Source organism: Carlito syrichta, unplaced genomic scaffold (genome assembly GCF_000164805.1).
Source record: "Carlito syrichta isolate Samal-C Ts95f unplaced genomic scaffold, Tarsius_syrichta-2.0.1 Scaffold308774, whole genome shotgun sequence".
Taxonomy (NCBI): Eukaryota; Metazoa; Chordata; class Mammalia; order Primates; family Tarsiidae; genus Carlito; species Carlito syrichta.
In genome coordinates, this window is record NW_007252870.1 from 216,998 (window position 1) to 223,161 (window position 6,164).

The window sequence follows — 6,164 nt, forward strand, 5'->3', positions numbered from 1 at the left end:
TGTTGGCAGGATGCAGCTCCTTGTAGACTGTTGGCTTTGGTTCCTTGTTGGCTGATGGCTAGAGGCTCTTCAGTTCCCTGCCATGTGGACCTCTCCAATGGCTGCTTGCTTCATCAAAGTGTACAGAGTGAGAAGGCAATAGGAACATGCCAGCAAGATAGGAACCACAGTCATCATTGTCTCCTCTCCCTTCCTCACCCCCTCCTCCTCTCCCTTCTCCTCCTCTTCCTCCTTCCTCTTTCTCCTCCTCCTCCTTCTTCTGTTAGGGCTTTACTCTGTCGCCCAGGCTGGAGTGCAGTGCCACAGTCCTAGCTCACTGCAGCCTCAACCTCCTGGGCTCAAGTGATCCTACCACCTCAGCTTCCCTAGTAGCTGGAACTAGAAGTGTGTGCCTCCACACCCAACTAATTTTTATATTATTTTTTTGTAGAGATGTGGTCTTGTTTTGTTACCCAAGCTGGTCTCACTCTCCTGGCCTCAAGTAATCCTCCTGCCTTGGTTTCCCAAAGTGCTGAGATTACAGGCATGAGCCACCACACCCAGGCTGGAAGCCATAGTCTTTTATACACTAACCATGGAGGTGATATTCCATCACTGTTGGTGCATTCCATCTGTTAGAAAGAAGACAGTGGGTCGGGCCCACACTCAAGAGAAGGAATTATATAAGAGTGTGAGCATCGAGGATGAGAATCATTGGAAGCCATGTCAGTAGCTACCTATCACACTCCAGAAAAGTGGAAGTGGTGGTCATACAACTCATAATGAGGCTGGTGAGGATAGCTAGCATTTATTGGGTGCTCTTCATGTGCCAGGCATTGGGCTGAATCCCTTCTATGCATTGTCTCATTTAATCTCCACATCACTCTCATTAACTTCCTTGAGTTACAACAGCAAAGAGATTAAGACCTAACTCTGCTATTCCCACTCCAGACACATTTCTGCTACCGGATGCAGATCCTTGATATGGACCCACTGAGCTGCCAAGGCCAGAAAAAGCCCCCAGTGAGAGAGTTCGAAAAATGAAGTAGAACTCACTGCTCATCAGAAAATTGCAAATGAACACAACCAGAAGCCATTTCTTACCCGTCAGACTGAAAAAAAAAAAAATTAAGCTGGTGAGAATGTGGAGAATTCTCATGTACTGCTGAGAGACTATAAATTTGTTCTGCCACCTTGGAGGGAAATTTGGCAGGATCTATTAAAATTTTAAAAGGACATTAAAATAAAAAATGTGCATAGCCTATGACCCAGAAATTACACTTTTGAGCATCTACCTTGGAAAAATACTTATACATGTATATGAAGAGCTGTATACAAGAACTTTCATTGCAGGGCTGTTTCTAAGAGTAAGTAGTAAATAGTAAAATTGGAAACACTCTCAATGTACATCAATTAAAAAATGCTTTAAAAAATTGTGGAGCATCCATACTATGGAAAATTATGCAGCAGGTAAAGAAAATGTGGTGAATCTACAAGTATGGCATAGAAATATCTCCAAAACATATATATATATATATATATATATATATATATATATATATTCATATATATTCTTTTTATTTATTTTATTTCTTTTTTATTTTTGAGTTGAGGTCTCGCTCTGTTGCCCAGGCTGGAGTGCAATGGATGGATCATGGCTCACCACAGCCTCGACCTCCTGAGCTCAGGCAATTTTTCCTCTTCAGCTTCCTGAGTAGCTGGGACTACAGGTGTGTGCCACCACACCCGACTAATATTTTTCTGATTTTTTTTTTTTTAATAGAGACAAGGTCTTGCGATGTTGCCTAGTCTGGACTCTAACTCCTGGATTCAAGTTATCCCCCAGACTCAGCCTTCCAAAGTGTTGAGATTATTGATGTGAGCCACCACATCCAGTCTAATACATATTGTTGAGTGAAAAAAGCAAGTTGCAGAATTACACTCTCAGAATAATAGCACTTATACAACCTCCAACAATATTACATATCTTATGCGTGTGTATGTGTGTGTGTGTGCATGCGTGTGTGCGTAAATGCAGGGAAGGTCTAGAAGGGTGCACACCAAACAAATGACAGGAGATGAGGGGAGGGTAAAAGACTAGTGTTGAAAGGTTGTCAAAGGAGACTTCAGCTTTGTATGTAATGTTTTTGATGATTTTAAAAGGAAAATGTTAATTGCCTTAATTATGTCAGCTTAGTCTCTGTCTTTGAAAAAGCTTTCCTGGAAACCCCATCCAGCAATTTCAAAAACCCCTGTCTTTGAAAAAGCTTTCCTGGAAACCCCTGGAAACCCCATCCAGCAATTTTCCTTACATTGTATTGCTCAGAACTGGGTAATATGACCACCCTTGGCTGCAAAGGAGTCTGGGAAGAATACGTTTTAGTTTTGCTAATTGAGGAAAACAAGGAAGAAAGTTGTGAGTGACTTTTAGGTGGTCGATTTAAAATGTCTGCCATAGTCATCCCTTTAGTTACCTGACATCCACATGTCTTTCTTTCGATACATATACTTTATGAACAGTCCAAAGTCCAAAAGCAGTTATGGTATCTATCTTGAGGTCCAGGATCTCTGAGCAATGATGTGCAGTCTACCCATCAGGTCCAGATGTGGGAGGATACTGCCTGTCTGTTACCTTGGCTACATCTGAAAGATATTGGGGTTGATACCTTTTCCTAGGGACAACACAGCTTTCAAAGCCCATGCCTTCTTGGTGTAAGTTTGACCTCCAAGGACTATTTTTAGTGTTTAAGGCAATCATAGGCCAGACTCAGATTGTTTTGGAAATATATGTACCTCAAAATGTAACATAGACCCAATCTTTGATTTCAGAGATGTCCATATGTAAGAACAACAGTAAAAGATTTCATCTAGACATAGTATATAAGTGTAAATAGTCTCATTTTTTTAGCTGTCTCTCTTTGTGCTCTGCCCAACCTTCTAGCCCTTGGTTTTATTGGCTGATTTTTTGGGGGCAATTTAAAATAGTAATCTTGGGTGGAGAAACACCTCCATTAATTTGATCTTTGCCTGTTGGTGCTCCCTGTTTACTTGGCAGGAAACTCTTGAGGGAAGGTGCTAGACAACAGCTTGGGCACTGATCTAATTTCCTGCTAACACTGTAACTTTACTGCTGTTGCTTATGCTGTTACTTGAGCTTTTTCAACCCATAAGACTTCAAATCATGGGATTCTCAGTTCATTTAGACTAGAGGCTACAGTCAGATAGTACCTCCTTGGCAAAGTTATATCTCTTCTACTAGCTCGCAGACTAGTTAGCTCTTATCTGAGATTATCTCTCTTGTAGGACTTTGTTAAAAATGATAGGAAGCAGTCAGCATGGATTAATATTCTGGAATTTCCCAGTAATTTATTTGGACTCTATAACCTCGGTAGATATGAAGTCTTAAGGCAAACAGGCAATAATTTGGCCATATGTTTGAGAATGCATAAAAAGGGTCATCAGTTTCAGTCAGTAATGATTAGATCCTTCTTCTGACACATTTTAGGTTCTGTTACTTTTATTACCCTGCTCCTGGTACCAATTTTAAAAACTGTTTTAATCAGAGAAGACGTTTAGTTTTGTGCAACAGAAATTGACTCTGGCTTAATAAGCAGAAATGGAGATTAGTTTAAAAATATCAAGTAATTTAGAATTGTTGTTATGGCAGAAGAATCAGGTTCAAAGCTAAGTTTCTAAAAATAATGTTCTTAAAAGTGCTGGGGAACTGATCTGTTGAGAAAACTGTTGCCACTGCTACCACCAAACACTAAATTCTATATATTGCAATGCTGCCAGGAACTGAACTTCTGACATCTTCACTACTGCTGCTGACACTGATGCTATTTCTATTCCAGTAATTTGACTTTCTTAACCACCACCACCATCACCCTTGCAACCAGATGCTTCTGGTGCTACATTCTCCAGCAACATGGATTCTTGAACAGAACCTCTTTTTCTATTTTTTCTTATTTGATATTCACAGTTTGCATGAATACATCTTATTGGTGTCACCTGGAAGACCTGTGGCTAGGCGCAAAGGGGGCCAGAGGAATATGTTTTCTGGATTCCACCTTAGGGAAAAAAGATTCATAAGGTATAAAAATACCAAGGATATTCAACAGGTAACAGGACAAGTCTGTACAACAGCTTTTTTTCCCCACAGGCTCTACGTGGTGTCCATAAATTTCCAGACTCTTCTCTTATGGTGACAAGATGGCTGAGCAGCTCTAAACTCACACCCTCGTAAGTTCAAGCCCAATGGAAAAGAGTAAGAGTTGCCTCCTCCCCACAAAACTTTTGAGATTCACTTAATTGAACAGGCTAGATCAAGTGCTTATTCCTGAACTGGTTCCAGCAGCCAAAAACATGGCAGGTTTGACGGGTCAGGACAGAGTCATGTGCTCCACTGAGCTTCATCTGGAGCTCATGGCCCAAGGGAGGAGGAGAGAACCACAAGCACCTATTGGAAAATGGGGAATGGATTCTGATAAACAAACACAAAAGAATTCATGTCATTCATTCGATATGTAGAGTAGATCATTTTGTCCATGTCTTCTAAAACTTCTTCTGTACTTTTTATTTTCAGCATAAGAAATATCATTGGTTAATTGGAGTTATTTATTTCTATCAATTTGAAGTCAGGGGTTCTTATCTTACTCAGTAGGTTATAATCAGTTGCTGCTATCATCATTTATTTGATGATCCAATTGTCCTAGATTTGGTCAGTGAGAGCCCCGTCAGCCTGCATTCTGTATACTTTTAGATATGTCCCCATCTTTCTCTGAGCACTTCTTTATTTCTGGTAAAAGGTATTTCAGGGTTGTCACATACTTTTCCTGTTCCAGCCCTGGAATCAGTCCACGATGGGTCTGGGATCTGACTTCACTTTATTTACAGGCTAATAAGAGTCTCTTAGTATTTTGTGGATGTTTGCAGAATACAGGAGACTCTTGAATCAGAAACAAAGGACTTTATTACTCACAATACAGGAAATTACACTTTATTGATTTTTATGCCTTCCTTCCTCCCCCTCCTCCTGTCCAATGGGAGCAATATGATGACCTAGATGGATGTCATGCATGGAGCATGTTTGCATGACAACCAAAGAACACTGAGGTTGGGAAATCCACCACTTTTATAGCAAGCATTAAACAAGTCTGGTCCTTATCCTTGAAGGAGACATCACTGGCTCTGTAGAGTTGCTCACTGCAAACATAACCCTAAGACAGGCCTGGAAAGGAGTGGGCATGGAAAGCAAGAATGTGCAGGAGTGCTTGGGCCTATAGCAATTTCTCTTCCAGAAGCCATTTCTCCATGAACCTCTGGTTCCTTTTAATAGAGGATGGTAGTTAGAAACCAAGATCTACTTGGTAAGATACTCATTGCAATTGAGCTCTTGTTGCTCCTAGATGCTCTCAGTGGACAGAGCTAGGGTATGGATGTACACACACACACACACACTCTTCATTTTCTCTCTCTCTCTCTCTCTCTCTCTCTCCCCACCCTTCTCTCTTCATGAATTCACACTGATTTGCTGCCTTTTCATTTTTTATAACACTTCTTGGACAATGAGAAACCCAGAATGTATATACCAAATTGCTTGATGCTTCTGAAAGTAACCAGTCTCTTATCACTGCCACTGCCATCCACCCTCCAGTCACGTGGATGGCCTGTAACCCACTCGCATTCTGACCCGATGTGCTGGGACACGTCTCCCTTCCTCCTATATGGGGGCCTTCCTCACCCCAGTGTGACTCCAGCACCCTGGGCTGACCCACTGCAGGTGCCACTGCTCATGAGGACAGTTCCCTCACCCACGAAGGCTCTGAATCCCCAGGCAAGGCTGCCATCAACACTGCCTCCCTGCATGGTCCCCTTCTCATCCCACCTGGTGAGACACCCTGGGCGGGGCTACCCCTGCCATGGCCATTACCCTGTTTGGACATGCTCCTTATCTCCAGACCTCCTGCCCTCACCTTCTGCAGATGGCCGCCTTGCTTAGCCACACTTGGTGGCTTTTAGATTCAAATAATCAGGAAGAGAAAGGAAGGGGGTAGAACCCAAATGATCACTTCCTTTCTTTTCCCTCCTTCCTCCCCCCCCCCCCCCCCCCCCCCCCCCCCCCCCCCCCCCCCCCCCCCCCCCCCCCCCCCCCCCCCCCTCTCTCCCCCCCCCCCCCCCTTTCT